The sequence below is a fragment of the Dipteris shenzhenensis genome, chromosome 4, assembly GCF_047967505.1.
Source record: "Dipteris shenzhenensis isolate YYH24624 ecotype China chromosome 4, Dip_SZ_1.0, whole genome shotgun sequence".
Taxonomy (NCBI): Eukaryota; Viridiplantae; Streptophyta; class Polypodiopsida; order Gleicheniales; family Dipteridaceae; genus Dipteris; species Dipteris shenzhenensis.
Window position 1 is genome coordinate 38,595,614 of NC_141599.1, and position 13,830 is coordinate 38,609,443.

A 13,830-nucleotide genomic window follows, 5' to 3' on the forward strand; every position below is an offset into this window, starting at 1 on the left:
AAGTGGGGATTGGACTTCATTGGTCCATTTAACATGGCAATGCATGTAGAAAGAAACAACTACATCATGGTAGCAATTGACTATGTCACCAAATGGGTCAAATAAAAATCCCTTAAGCATAACATAGCTCATAGTACAGCACTGATTTAGTATGAGAACATCATATGCAATTCGGATGTCCATGGAAATTATATTTGACAAACGGGTTCACTTCATCAATTCAGTCCATCACTATGATGACAAAGGAACTTCTCATTTAGCACAAGAAATTGATGACATACTATCCTTGTGCAAAGGGTTAGGCTAAAGAAAATATAAGGTCTTGAAGAAAATCCTCCACAAGATAGTGATTGAACAATGATTGCGACCACAAGCTGCAAACAACACTATGGGCCTAATGAATGGCATTTAAGCTCACAATGATGTATATCCCATTCTAGCTGGTGTTTGGTACTCAAAGCAATCATACCAGTGGAATCTTTTGTGCCAAGTTTGAGTGTAGCTATATAGCACAAGAAGGGCCAAGAAGAAGCCATCGTGAAGAGGGTGGATGAATTGTCCAAAATTAATGAAGTCATGATGAGGCCACCCTAGACACAAGATGTAAACTAGTGGAGGAGGAAGTTGTGGCATGACTACCATATCAAGAAATGAGCGCTCAAGGACAACATGCTTGTACTATTGCATAGTGCTCCATTGGGAGGGATGAAGCAAAGTTTACAACCTTAGGTATGGGTAGGACCTGATAGTTGGAGGATCGCTCTAGGGACCTAGAAGGAAACAAACTACCGAAGCAAATCAATGGAATGAAGGTCAAAGTGTTTTCACCACAACTGAAGTTTCTCAGGTAGAATTCATAGAGGAAGTCCCACAAAGGTTTGAATTAGGATAGCCAACCCAAAGGAGCCGTTAGACATTAAATCAAAATTAATAGGTTGATCAAGAAAAAGCTTGATTAGGGGGAGTGCAAAAATTTCACAAATGTCCTAAAAAAGTACACCAATTCCCAAAAGAGTACAACCTTATTTGGACAAGGTCTTGAGTGGGATGGCCTAATCATAGAAACAAGAAGAAGCGAGCCGGTGTGTGAACTGATTGTTTACAGTCCATTGTAAAAGAGAGCCTTGTAAGCCTACTTATATAAATCCATCAGGGCAAAAGATCTCACTTTCTTCAATCCCAAGCATAGTGAAAGCTCTGACTCCAGTTCCAATGCCTCCAAGCCTCCTCATCCACTCTCTACCCTCAATCCAACCACTTAAGTGGGAGGACATGAAGGTTGAAGGGCTTTTAATAGCAGAGAAGCCAAAGGGCCCCGATCTTAACCCACCAACAATCTATGAATGGCTCATAGTCTCGATGAATTGGCTGCACCTGCACCTCACTAATTTGAGTCAATTTCACAAATTTCCCTAAAGAGTGGCCTATAAACAAAGCCCTGCCATCGAGGCCATTGGTCCCTATGACAATCAAACAAAGACATTCCTTGCAATGGGGCACATGGTGAACATTTCAAATGAGTAAGTAGCTTGTTTGGTCATGGTTTACAAAATGTTGTGGGTACTCAAAATCCCAAAGGCAAATGACAACACCCTTGACCTGTCAATTTTTAAATTGTTATCCATTGTTAGCGAGATGATGCATGGCTATTGAGCTAAGGATATATTACGAGAAAAGTTTGAAGGATGTGGAGTCCAATACCTTCTTCCATTTCTTACCCAAGAGACAACAATTGAAGACTCTTGATACTACAAAAGGCATTGAAAGCCATGGGGGGAGAATAGGTAAAGTAAGCAAAGTTGGTCGGCGGTTGCTTCAGAAATCAATGATCAAGTGTTCTCAAATTTAGTTAAAGAGAAGGGTGGGTGAGTCAGAGCTTAGCTTTGCTTACTAGCCCAAAGTAGCTATGAACTAAAGACACATCTGCCACCAAGGACCTCCAATGTGTTGAATGAAGTGTTTTGCAACTCACCAAAGAATGAGGAAGAGTGAGTAGCAAATTAAATCATTGAACCAAAAGCCGACTAGTAGCAAGAGCTATCAATGCAGTAACAATAGTAGCAACAACAACAACAAGAGCAACCAATGCAGTAACCCTCACCACACCAATGCCAGAAGACAAGGGAAAAGGCCTTGTTGAACCCCACAATGTGCAAGCAAATGAAGCCAAAGAGGACCCACTATGTTGTGCCCAAAACCCAAAATGATATTGATGGACGAGCACAGGTGGTTCCCCTACATGGTGCTTGTGACACCACCCAACATTGCCAATTACAACCAAGTCAAAGTCAACCACTATTGCAATGACTACACATTGAAGTTTTGGAAAGCTTGCAATGTTTTGTGTTACATAACAAAAAATCTCCTACCCCTAGGCATGACCCACTATCAATCCAAAAGATAGGAAGAGGATAACAAAGTGCTATGGGACACATGCATCTCCTTTGAGGAGGAATAGAAGATTTGAAAGGCCATAGAGCATTAGTTTGTGGCCATTCATGAGACTTGACAAGGTAAAGAGGGCTCAAAGAGGGAAGTGGAATCACTTTGGGAGGGTTTCTTTGGGAAGGTAGTCAAGAAATTAAAGCACCAAAACCAAAGAAGGATGACTCAAGCAAACACACTAACACACAACAATTGGGTCGATAAAGAGGACATTGACCAGAAGAACGAGTTAGAAATTTGGAAGCACAATAAAAAACAGCTAAAGATGAGGTCCCAGTATCAAAATCAAAGCTAATTGCAACCTAGGATAGGTTGACGCATGAAGGGTCCGAGGTATTTGAGTGAATCCAAAGGTAGCAAGATGAGTTCCAATAGTAGGTCAAAGAGTTTGTTACATCAATGATCCCTAAGACACGTAGAAGTTGAAGACAAAAAAGGACGTCAACAACAAGGAGAAGGAAGCAACAAAGAAGGATGGCAACAACAAAGGAGAATGCAGCATAGGACTCACGAGCCACATGTGCATTAGCCTCAACAATGCCAAGATCACCAAACCCTCAAACCTCTCAAAAAACAAACGAGTTTGAGATGGAGAGAGGGAGTCAACAAAAGCACAAGGTCAAACAAAAGGGAAGTTGAGCAACCAAGGAAAAGAAAAAGACCAAGGTGTTACGTCAATCGTAATCCCGGTATTATCTAGTGTGGTTACGGTGAAGCGGGAAACCAGAGGGCTCGATAGTGCTTGCATCAATACCGAGTGCATAAGTAAGGCCTAAATGGGCATAGAGACTCTAAGGTCCAAATGGACACATGGCACTCAAGAGAACACCATGTGGCAGGCACTAGGCTAGAAGGGAGGATTCAAGAAGGAACTGAAAAAAAGAAAGTAAGTTCATGTGACTCTCTGGCTGGGTGGTCTAGCGAAGGGAGGCCCTCTTGTTCAGGTTTCGTGTCATTGGTATCAGAGCAGGTCGTGATTGATTGAGGAGATTTAAAGACTTCAATTTTCACAAAGATCGTGATTCGTTGCTGTCTGGACTAAGTTGAAGGTCACAACTCACTTAGCTTTGAAGCTCTCGACTCCCAAGTTCCAATCTTGGGCTTGAGCCTTGAATCATATCTACACCATGCAGTCGCCTCATTAAGGCTAAAGGGTTGCTGTAGCAGCCCGCGAATTGGTGCGACAGTAAGCTCTACATAGCGCTCAAGATTTAGACCCATCCTCGTAACGCGAGCTCATACTCACTGTCATTCCAGGAGATAAGCTGTAATTGCTGCGCACGGATATCTTGGCTGACGATCCTCCAATTTCGCCCGTCCATGGGGACGCGCTCTTAGCCTTGCTATTCTCTAAAATCCGCAGGCCTCAGTGATGGCACAAGATGAAGGTTCACCATGCAACCAGCTGTTCACTTTTGTGAGAGAAAGCATATGTGGAAGAAGCCGTAAGGGAAAGCTGCAATTATATTACAGAGTAGACTTCTGTCATCGCGCGAAAAAATGCATAGAGAAATACACAAAGCAGCCACATCATTCAAAGGTCTCCCTACCTTTGAAAAAGCCACCTCACTTTCCTGATTTTATACCCCTCTCTAAAGTCAGAAACCCTGCTCTCTTTTCAAAGTCTTTTCACCCTATCCTTCTTTCCCATCTCCTTAGCCTCGCCAAACTCAAAGAAGAAGACCAAGGAACGGGTCGAAAAGTTCGAAGCAAAGAGTATAAAGAAGAGCAAGATCAGGGAGAGAGATCAAGACTTTAAAGCGTGAGAGGACACGTCGACTTCGAAGATACGAACAAATATGAGGGAAGTGGGCACTACATTTTTTCTCTTTGACATAAAGCGTTTCGCTTTACAATTTATGGAAAATATACGTCTTTAAAATGACAACTCCAGAAAGGGATGGTATGATTAGGGAGGTCGAGGAAAGGGCTAGAAAGGGAAAAGCAATAGTTGGAGAGGAAACACATGAGGAGGTACAAACTAAAACTCAAGAGAATAATGTAGAAATGGAGGATATTGATTATGGTGATTATGGAATTCCATATGTGGAATTCACTAAACTTGAAACTCGAACGCAAAATATAGAAACACAGTTAGGGGTTATCAGTGAAACATTAAAAACCCTAGCTGAAGCTATAACTAAGATAGCTGATTCTCAATCGGTATCTATTATTGAAAAATCATCGATTCCTTCTAATCAAGTTGAGAGGTCTGCCTCTCGACTTAGAGAAACCTCGAACATCCTTAAGGACTTAAAACCGCCAATTTTCAATGGGGAAGAAAAGGAGCGTAATAAAGATGCGATTAATACATTCTTGCAAAAATGACAAGACTTTCATCGACTCAGGAATACACCTCCTGAAAATCAAGTCGTGGAAGCAAGTCTTTCCCTTGGAAATAAAGCTTATAAATGGTGGATGAGCCTTAGGGAGAGTGATAAAATTCCTAGATATTGGACTGAGTTTGAACAAGCCTTCCTAAAAGAGTTTTTACCAAAAAATGAATTAGAAAGAGCGTGGGAGGCTTGGGACATTGCATTATGGGAAAAACACTCTAGTCCAGTACATAGCGAATTATAGGGAGGCAGTCCTTAAGCTGAAGGGAATTGATGAATTCCAAAAGATAAGGAGTTTCGTGAGAGGTCTCAAAGACACTTATAAGGTTGAGGTGAAAAGAAATTCTCCAAAAACCTTTGAGGAAGCCATTAAGTATGCCCAAATATATGATGATATGACGGGGAAATTTAGAATTGGAACTTTAGAGCAAACAGGTTTTGTTCCAAAGTTCAATAAATTTTCCAATTTGAAAAGAAAGGGGCACTTTAAGAAGGAGGTTCCTCAGGCACCACCTAAGAAACCTCAAACACAAAATTATCCTCTCTTGAAAAAAGAGGATTATGAAAGGGCCAGGCAAGAAAATCTTTGCTTCAAATGTCTGGGCAAAGACCATGCTGCTTGGAACTGTCCTAAAAATAAACTAGCGGGAGCTAAAGCCCCAAATAGACCTCCACAAAAACAAGTGCATGCGGTGCAAGTGTTACCGCTCAATGGTACTGAAAAGTACACTGAGGTAGAGGTCTATCATGAGGATAGCACCCATATGTGCTGTCTATCATCGGCAATGTGGCAACCCACCTTTGGTCCTCATGATTTGATGAGGATGCATGGAAAAATTAAGGGGCAAAGAGTAAGAGTGATGGTCGATGATAGTGCAACACATAATTTCTTAAACTACTCATTAGTTAAGAAATTAAAATTGCCTGAGAGTCCCAGTGCCCATAAATATGTGGTCTCTTTGGCGAAGGGCAGTGATAAAAAAGTTTGGGACACCATGATATATGGTGTAGAGATGGATATTCAAGGCTATCAGGATGCCTTGGATTTCCAAATCATGCATCTCGACCGAACAGATGTAGTGCTTGGTAGAGAATGGCTGTATAGTCTTTGGCATAGCTTACAAAGGAGTTATCTTAATCTCCATTATGTTTGAAAAAGAGGGTAGAGTCTTTCAGATTCAAGGAGAACATGATGTGCCTAACTCTCCTTTTATTTGTTCGATGGAATTGGAACGACGACTACACCAAGAAAAATGCGAGGTATATCTTTGTTAACTTACTTTTATTGGTGATTTTATGTCTTGTGCATCGGAAAGAAATAATGTTGTTTTTTGTAATGTTAAAAAGTATAAATCTTCTTTAAAGGATTTAATGTTTGAATTTAAAGATGTTTTTTCGTCTGATTTACCTGATGGTTTACCTCTTGAGAGAGAAGTAGATCATAAAATAGATTTAATTCGTGGATCTACCCCTGTTTGTAAACCCCCATATAGGCTTAGTCAAACGGAGGAACATGAGGTTGAAAGATAGTTAACAGAATATCTTAGAAAGGGCCAAATCCAAATAAGTAGTTCACCTTGGTCTGCACCAGTTTTACTGGTAAAGAAAAAGGATAGTACTACAATGACTCCCAGGGTGGCGAGTCATCGACCATCTGCTACCTTGATTCGAGTGGGGGAGCATAGATTACCGTGCACTAAATAAAATCACCATAAAAAATAAGTATCCTATGCCTCGCATTCATGAGCTCTTTGATCAATTACAAGGGGCAAAATACTTTACTAAAATTGATTTAAGATCAGGATATCATCAAGTACGAATTAGGGAAGAAGATGTCCCTAAGACATCATTTCGTACTAGGTATGGGCATTATCAATTAAAAGTAATGCCATTTGGATTAACAAATGCTCCAGCAACTTTCATGACACTTATGAATAGCGTCTTAAGGCCATATCTAGGGAAATTTGCTGTAGTATTTCTAGACGATATCCTTATTTATAGTAAAACAAAAAAAAAAATTTGGAACATTTGCAAAAAGTGTTCCAACTGCTTAGAGATAATTCACTCTTCGCAAAAGAATCCAAATGTGAATTCTTTGCAAAAGAAGTGAAATACTTGGGACATATAATATCCCAAGAAGGGGTTCGTATGGACCCTGACAAAGTAAGGGCCATATTGGAATGGCCATATCCTACAAATCAAGAAGAATTACAGATATTCTTAGGTTTGTCAGGATTCTATAGGAGATTCATCCAAGATTATGCTAAGATCGTTGTTCCGATGATGGACCAGCTTAAGGGCAAGGGAAGCACCTTCATATGGGATGAATCTCAAAAGAGAAGTTTTGAAAAATTAAAGGTAGCTATAGCAGCAGCTCCTGTCTTAAAAGTAGTGGATCCCAATGAACCATTCGTGGTTGAGACAAATGCCAGTGATTTTGCTGTTGGGGCAGTACTTATACAAAAAGGTCGACCAGTGGCTTTTGAAATCAAAAAACTAGATCGTGCCCAACGGAATTACTCGGCATATGAGAAGGAACTATATGCTATAGTGTATGCTTTAAAGAAGTGGAGGCACTATTTATATGGTGCAAAATTTGAGATCATCTTTGATCAAGAAAGCATTAAATGGATTTGTAATCAGCCAGAGCTTAAAGGTAGAAAAGCTAGATGGGCTGAGTTAATGCAAGAGTTTGATATACAATTGACATATAGGAAAGGGAAGTTTAATGTGGTAGCAGACTCTCTTAGCCGAATGCCAATTGTTAATGAATTGAGTTTTACTCAATTTCAGAATGATTTCCTAGAGTCCTTAAAAGGGAAATGTGAATTTGATCCTCACTTCTCTGAAATATGGAAAGCAATTAAAAACAGGGATCCAACTAATCGAGAGGCTTTCATTGAGGAGTCGCATGGAAATGGTGACACACATCAAGTTGGTGATAAAGGACTCAAGTGGAGAAAATATACTATTAAAGATGGCTACCTACTCTACAAGGGCAGAGTATATGTCTCGGATGATAATGACATTAGGCGCCAAATCCTTTTTGAATGTCATGATAGTCCAAGTGCTGGACACCCGGGAATTCAAAGGACATATGTACTTTTGAAAAGACAATTCTTTTGGCCTAGAATAGGTAAGGACGTCCAAGATTATGTATTGAAGTGCCAAAAATGCCAGGTCAATAAGGCTGAACGCCTTAAGGTAGGAGGTCTCCTACACCCATTGGAGATCCCATCTGGCAAATGGGAAAGCATCTCCATGGATTTCATTGTGGGACTACCTAGGACACAGAGGGGGCACAACTCTGTGCGGGTAATTGTGGATCGGTTGACCAAGATGGCTCATTTTATTCCTATCAGTGAAGATGTTAAAACTCTAGAATTAGCTAGGCTATTTGTGGAGCATATCTATAGACTGTATGGGCTACCCGCTAGTATTGTTAGTGACCGGGATAGCAAATTTAACAGCCATTTTTGGAGGGCTGTGTTTAAGAGGTTGGAAACTTCATTGAATATGAGCACCGCGGATCATCCACAGAGTGATGGTCAAATTGAAATGGTTAATCAAATCATTGAGGATATGCTTCGAGCATTTGTAAGTAAACGGCAAACTAATTGGGAACAGTATTTGCCCATATTAGAATTTGCATATAACAATGCCAAACGTTCAGATACAGGTTTCAGTCCATTCATGATGATGTATGGATTTCAACCTAGAACCCCAATGACAATGGGACTTGAAAAAGAGAAGGTTCAAGCGGCCAAAGACTTTCTTGAGGATATGAATCAAATGCTTAAGTTAACTAAAGATAGCATAAGAAGAGCTCAAGATAGAGCATGAAGTTATGCAAACCCCCACCATAGAAAGTTGGAGTTTGAAGTAAATGAGAAAGTCTACCTTAAGGTACCTGAATCTTCAGAATCTCTAAAAATAGGTAAATGTCCGAAGTTGTCTCCTAGGTATTGTGGACCATTCACAATACTTAAGAGGATTGGAGAACTTGCTTACAAATTAGCCTTACCTGAGGGATGTAGAGTACATCCAGTTTTTCATGTTAGTAGGCTAAAAAGAAAATTAGGAGATGATGATAATCTCATTGGAAATGAAGTCCTAGTTGAACTTATTGAACCCACATCTTTACCACATGAACCAGAAAAAATTTTAGATACACAAGAAAAAAGAACGCGACATACTATATGGAAAGAATGTCTGGTTAAGTGGAAAGATAGATCTGAAGAGAGTTCAACATGGGAAAAGGTAAGCAGTCTCCAGAGGAGGTTTCCCAATTTTGTTTTTGAGGACGTAAACCATTCTTAAGGGGAAGGGAATGTTATGTCAGCCGTAATCCTGGTATTATCTAGTGTGGTTACCGAGTGCATAAGTAAGGCCTAAATGGGCATAGAGACTCTAAGGTCCAAATGGACACATGGCACTCAAGAGAACACCATGTGGTAGGCACTAGGCTAGGAGGGAGGATTCCGAAAGGAACTGAAAAAAAGAAAGTAAGTTCATGTGACTCTCAGGAATCCGTGGCTGGGTGGTCTAGCGAAGGGAGGCCCTCTTGTTTAGGTTTCATGTCACAAGGATCATCAAGATGTGGAATGCAAACAGACCTAGACGACCAAAGCATTAAGCAAGACCATAGCCAATACTTAAGAGACCTAAAAACAAACTATGCAAGTGGCCAAGGAAGGCAAAGAGGAAAAATCCAAAGCAATGGAGGACCAGACAACCCAAATTTGAAAGCCAAGTAGCCAAAGTAGTGAGGAGGAAATCTGAAGAAGAGGCCAAAGCACATGCCAAGTTGGAGGTGAAGGAACATAAGGCCAAAGAGCATATATACATGGCTTGGCTCCAACAATGCAAAGTAGAGTAAGAGAATAGTTGAGCTAAGAGAGCAAAAATGGGCAAGGATGATCTCGAGTGTGTGAGGCAATGCAAGGAGGAAGGGGTGCAGTGCGACAAGTGGTAATCTTTCACTGATTTCATTTTCCATATTACTCAACATGGATCAAGCATGGTTCAAGTTAAGGCTCGATCAAATGGAGAGACTCCACTCCAATTTTCCAAGGTCAAAAGAGCAAGACTCCAGTCCAATTTTATCAAGATACAAGATATTGGCGACTAAGGCCGAGAAGATTTCGATCTTTTCTACCAATGCTAGTTCCCTGTACCCTACCATGGTGAGGCAACACATGCCAGTGAGTCCATAATCAAACTCGATATTCAGAGCCATGAGAATGCATGTAGAGTTTGAAAACATGTTGAACCCTAAAATTGACATTTTAAGGATTCAATTATAGCTAAAGAAGAGTTGACTGACCAAAGGACAAAGCTGTAATGGAGCTCCCACTTGGAGAACAAATGGAGAAGATAGACAAAGGCTATGGCAAAACAAGGAGTAGCTTGCACCCACCTACAAATATCATCTTCAGAATGCCTATTCCATAGGTTGGACTAGAAGACAATAATGAACACTATGTGAAAAAGCTAGGTGGGGAAGGACCCTGAGTACTAGTCAGGGTGGGTGCAATAGTAGCATAGTTGTAAGACACGTTAGACACGCTTTAGACACGAGTGTCTAAAGTGTCTTAAAGATAAGACACGTAAGACACGTTTCCAATTATAATAATATTAAATAAATATTAAATTTAAAAATATAAGTATGTATAAGTACAACTTGGTAGCATGACTAGCTGCTAGTTTTAACTTTTTAGAAGTACAATGTAGTTAAGAGTGAAGACTTCTCACTTGTCGATTAAGACTTAAAAGTTAAATGCCAAGACTCGAGACTTAAAAGTTAAAAGTTAAGACGCAAGACTCATGGGCTTGCAAGTCATGACTCACAACTTTAAGGTTTAAAGTGCAAACCAACAATTTGATATCCAAAATTCCAAATTACAACTTAAAAAGAGCCTAGAGGGCTACATAGATGATAGACTGATAGTCAATCATCATAGATCAATAAAGTTTAAACATATGTCATAAATAACTCGGCCAATGCCAGCAATCTAGTAGTCACATGTGACATGAATGAAATCTAAATCCTCATACATATAACTGAATGGGAAACTTTTGAATCTCAAGAGTCAAGTCTCTCAAGACTCATCCTAGTCTGAATCTGCTAGGTCACTGCCACTGCTGGATCCAAAGTCACCATCAGTGATAGTGTTACCCTCACTATCATACTGTGGCTCCTCAGCCACCTCATCCTCCTCCTCCTCTTCCTCATCCTCCCCCTCCTCCTCGTCCAAGGCAGACCGCATAGGTGTATCTGACGAGGTACTGGCCATAGCCATGGCTCTCCCATGGCCACGTTGGATGGCACAACCATGACCTCGTGCTCCTCTTCCACCACTCCTGTCTGCCTCTGACTCTGCCTCTGCCCCTGCACTCACCTGTGTCCCTCTGTGCTGGAATAGCAATGGCTGATGATGCTGATCTACGACGTGAACGAGTGACTCGTCTATCTATGGTCTCTAGCTCTCTATGTAGCTGTGCATATATCTCCTCCTCATCAGCTTCAACTCTAGCATAAGTAGGCAACTTGGTTATGTCAATGCTTGTAGGATCCACCTGCAACAACATTTAGAAGCATATGTTATTATGTTCAATGTTCATTGTTATGATTTCAATTTCCTAGATATATTTAGAATCGAAATCATAGATGATAGAACATGTTATAATAGACTCAAGATACCAATGTTACCTGCATTGGACCTAGCAAGTTTTTAAGCTTTCTTATAAGCCTCAAGTTTGCACGGCAGTATACTAAGCGCTCGAGTTGCCTTGTGCTTAACTTGTTCCTTATTTTCGTATGGATCAAAGAGTAGGAGCTCCAGTTCCTCTCACATGCTCCTGATGCACATTCCTTTTGGTTCCAAATCTCGATTGGCATTTACAAATCGAGATTAAAGGAGTGAGAATCAAGATCAATCATCATCTACATTTACAGTTTACCTAACCAGGAATAGCAAATGCCAAAGATATATGTCTCAGCTCTCACCTGAGATAAAATCCAGAGAGCCAACTTCCGCACTCGAGGAGTGGAGTAGCCATATGTCTCCCACCACTCAATTGGCTTCACACAAATCTCTTTCCGTCTAGACGTGGGTCTAGAGAAGGAAACACCCACACTATTCTAATACTGAGAAAGCTCCAAGTCCAGCTCCAATTTCTCATCCTCTGAAAAAACCCTCCCTATGTAGGCATCTCTATCCGCAAATAACTCTGGCTTATTGATTAAATCAGCTGACTTAAACAGTGGATGCAAAAGTGTTGCAAGCCCATGGATGGGCCTACACATGAACTGCCATCTCGTATCCACTAGAGACCTTATTTCTTCCAATCTACATATCAACATAATTTGTAAATTATAATAAACACTGATAATGGATTTATGATAAGTGATGATTCATTACTTATTAATATAATGGACATAGACCAACCTTACCTCTCAGGTGCGAGGGAGTTACATGTACTCAGCGAAACACGCAACTGCTCCATGAAATGATGGACCAAGCCAAGAGTACTTCCCTCCATATCAGTCACCCACAAGACAGCGAATAAAGGATGGAGAGCTTTCACTATGGACTCCATGTCAGTCCAAAGCGAGTGATCCAAGCACATCCTCTGTACTGTCATGCTCTTTGACCTGGTAGAGTTAGGCCACTCTAACCACATCCGAGACACCACTGTCTGTCGAAGAGTTGCATGCACTACAAGAAGGTGCTCCAAAACAATGTGCATGTATGTAAAGCGTGTCTTCAATGGCCGGACAATTTCCAAGTTGCTATGCTCCCTAAATATGGCCAAGGCCTTGGGCTTCTTCTTAAAGAAGGCTGCAATGGTACTAGCAGTCTACATCACACTAGCAATCCAAGGGAGCCGACCGATGTCCTCCATGAGAAGGTCTAGGCAATGTGAAGCACAAGGAGTCCATACAATGGAAGGAAACTTTGCCTCCACAAGCTCTCCCATCCTCACACAATTATTTGCATTGTCTGTAACAACTTGGACCACATTCTCAAGCCCTATCTCGATGATAGCTGCTCGGATATGCTGAAAAATGACTTCACCTGTAGTGCTAGCACCTCCTCAACCTGTATCAACAGCTTTAAAAAAATAGGTACCAAGGCATGAGGATACCAATATATTAATGATGCCCCTCCTCCTAACATCACTCCATCCATTAGACAGAATGCTGCAACCAAATTTCTTCCATCCCTCCTTGATAGGATCAAGAGCTTTGTTAATTCTGCCTATCTCCTCCTCCAACACAGATGTCCTCATCGCACCATATGTCACACCTGCCCATGTATCCGTAGCTCCCACAGCTGCCACTGCCTTGATCATCCTCTTCCACTGTGGTGTTTGTAGGACATTGAAAGCAAAATTGCATTCAATCATAGTCCTCCCAATTTCAATATCTACCAAATGATGTCGCTCTTTTTGCCAAGACTGTGTGGACAATGCACCTGATAAAAGCCCCCTGGTTCTTTTTCAAAGTAGCCATAGTGGTGGATGGTGGTGAGGATGTAGCAAAAGCAATGCCCTCTTTCCTAGCCCTCTTCTCTGCATGAGAGGAACCAATATCACTAGAGTCACTATCCATAGCATCATCAAGGTTGATAGTGTGAGACTCAGGCCCCAACAAATCCTCATCTTGCAAGGCAGCAGGCATGGTACTAGGTCCATCAAAAAGTTTTGGATGATCTCTGATAACTTTTTGCGCAATCTCAAAAGGAACAGAAGTACATCCACTTATTCCCCTGCCACCAAGTCCAGACACATGGAGAATAAGACGTGTCGCTGAGCTCACAAAAGGCTTGCCACAATAATTGCACTTCCACTCTTTGTTTCCTGACCCCGTTGCCACAGCGGGGTTAATCATAGTGGTATGGATCCCCCAAAGTGGATTTGGAGGTTTAGGCATGGTAAATCTCTACTGCTATGCTGTAATTCTTTGTTGCTATGCTGTAATTCTCTGCTGCTATGACCTGCGACCTATCATGTTGGCATGCACACGAGCATAATTCAATATAAA

General features: G+C 41.1%; 1 pseudogene; it reads right to left on the bottom strand.

The window, feature by feature from the left end:
* Positions 1-10,894: 10,894 nt before the first annotated feature.
* LOC147902826 (uncharacterized) lies at positions 10,895-13,262 on the bottom strand (annotated as a pseudogene).
* Between the last annotated feature and the right edge of the window lie 568 nt (positions 13,263-13,830).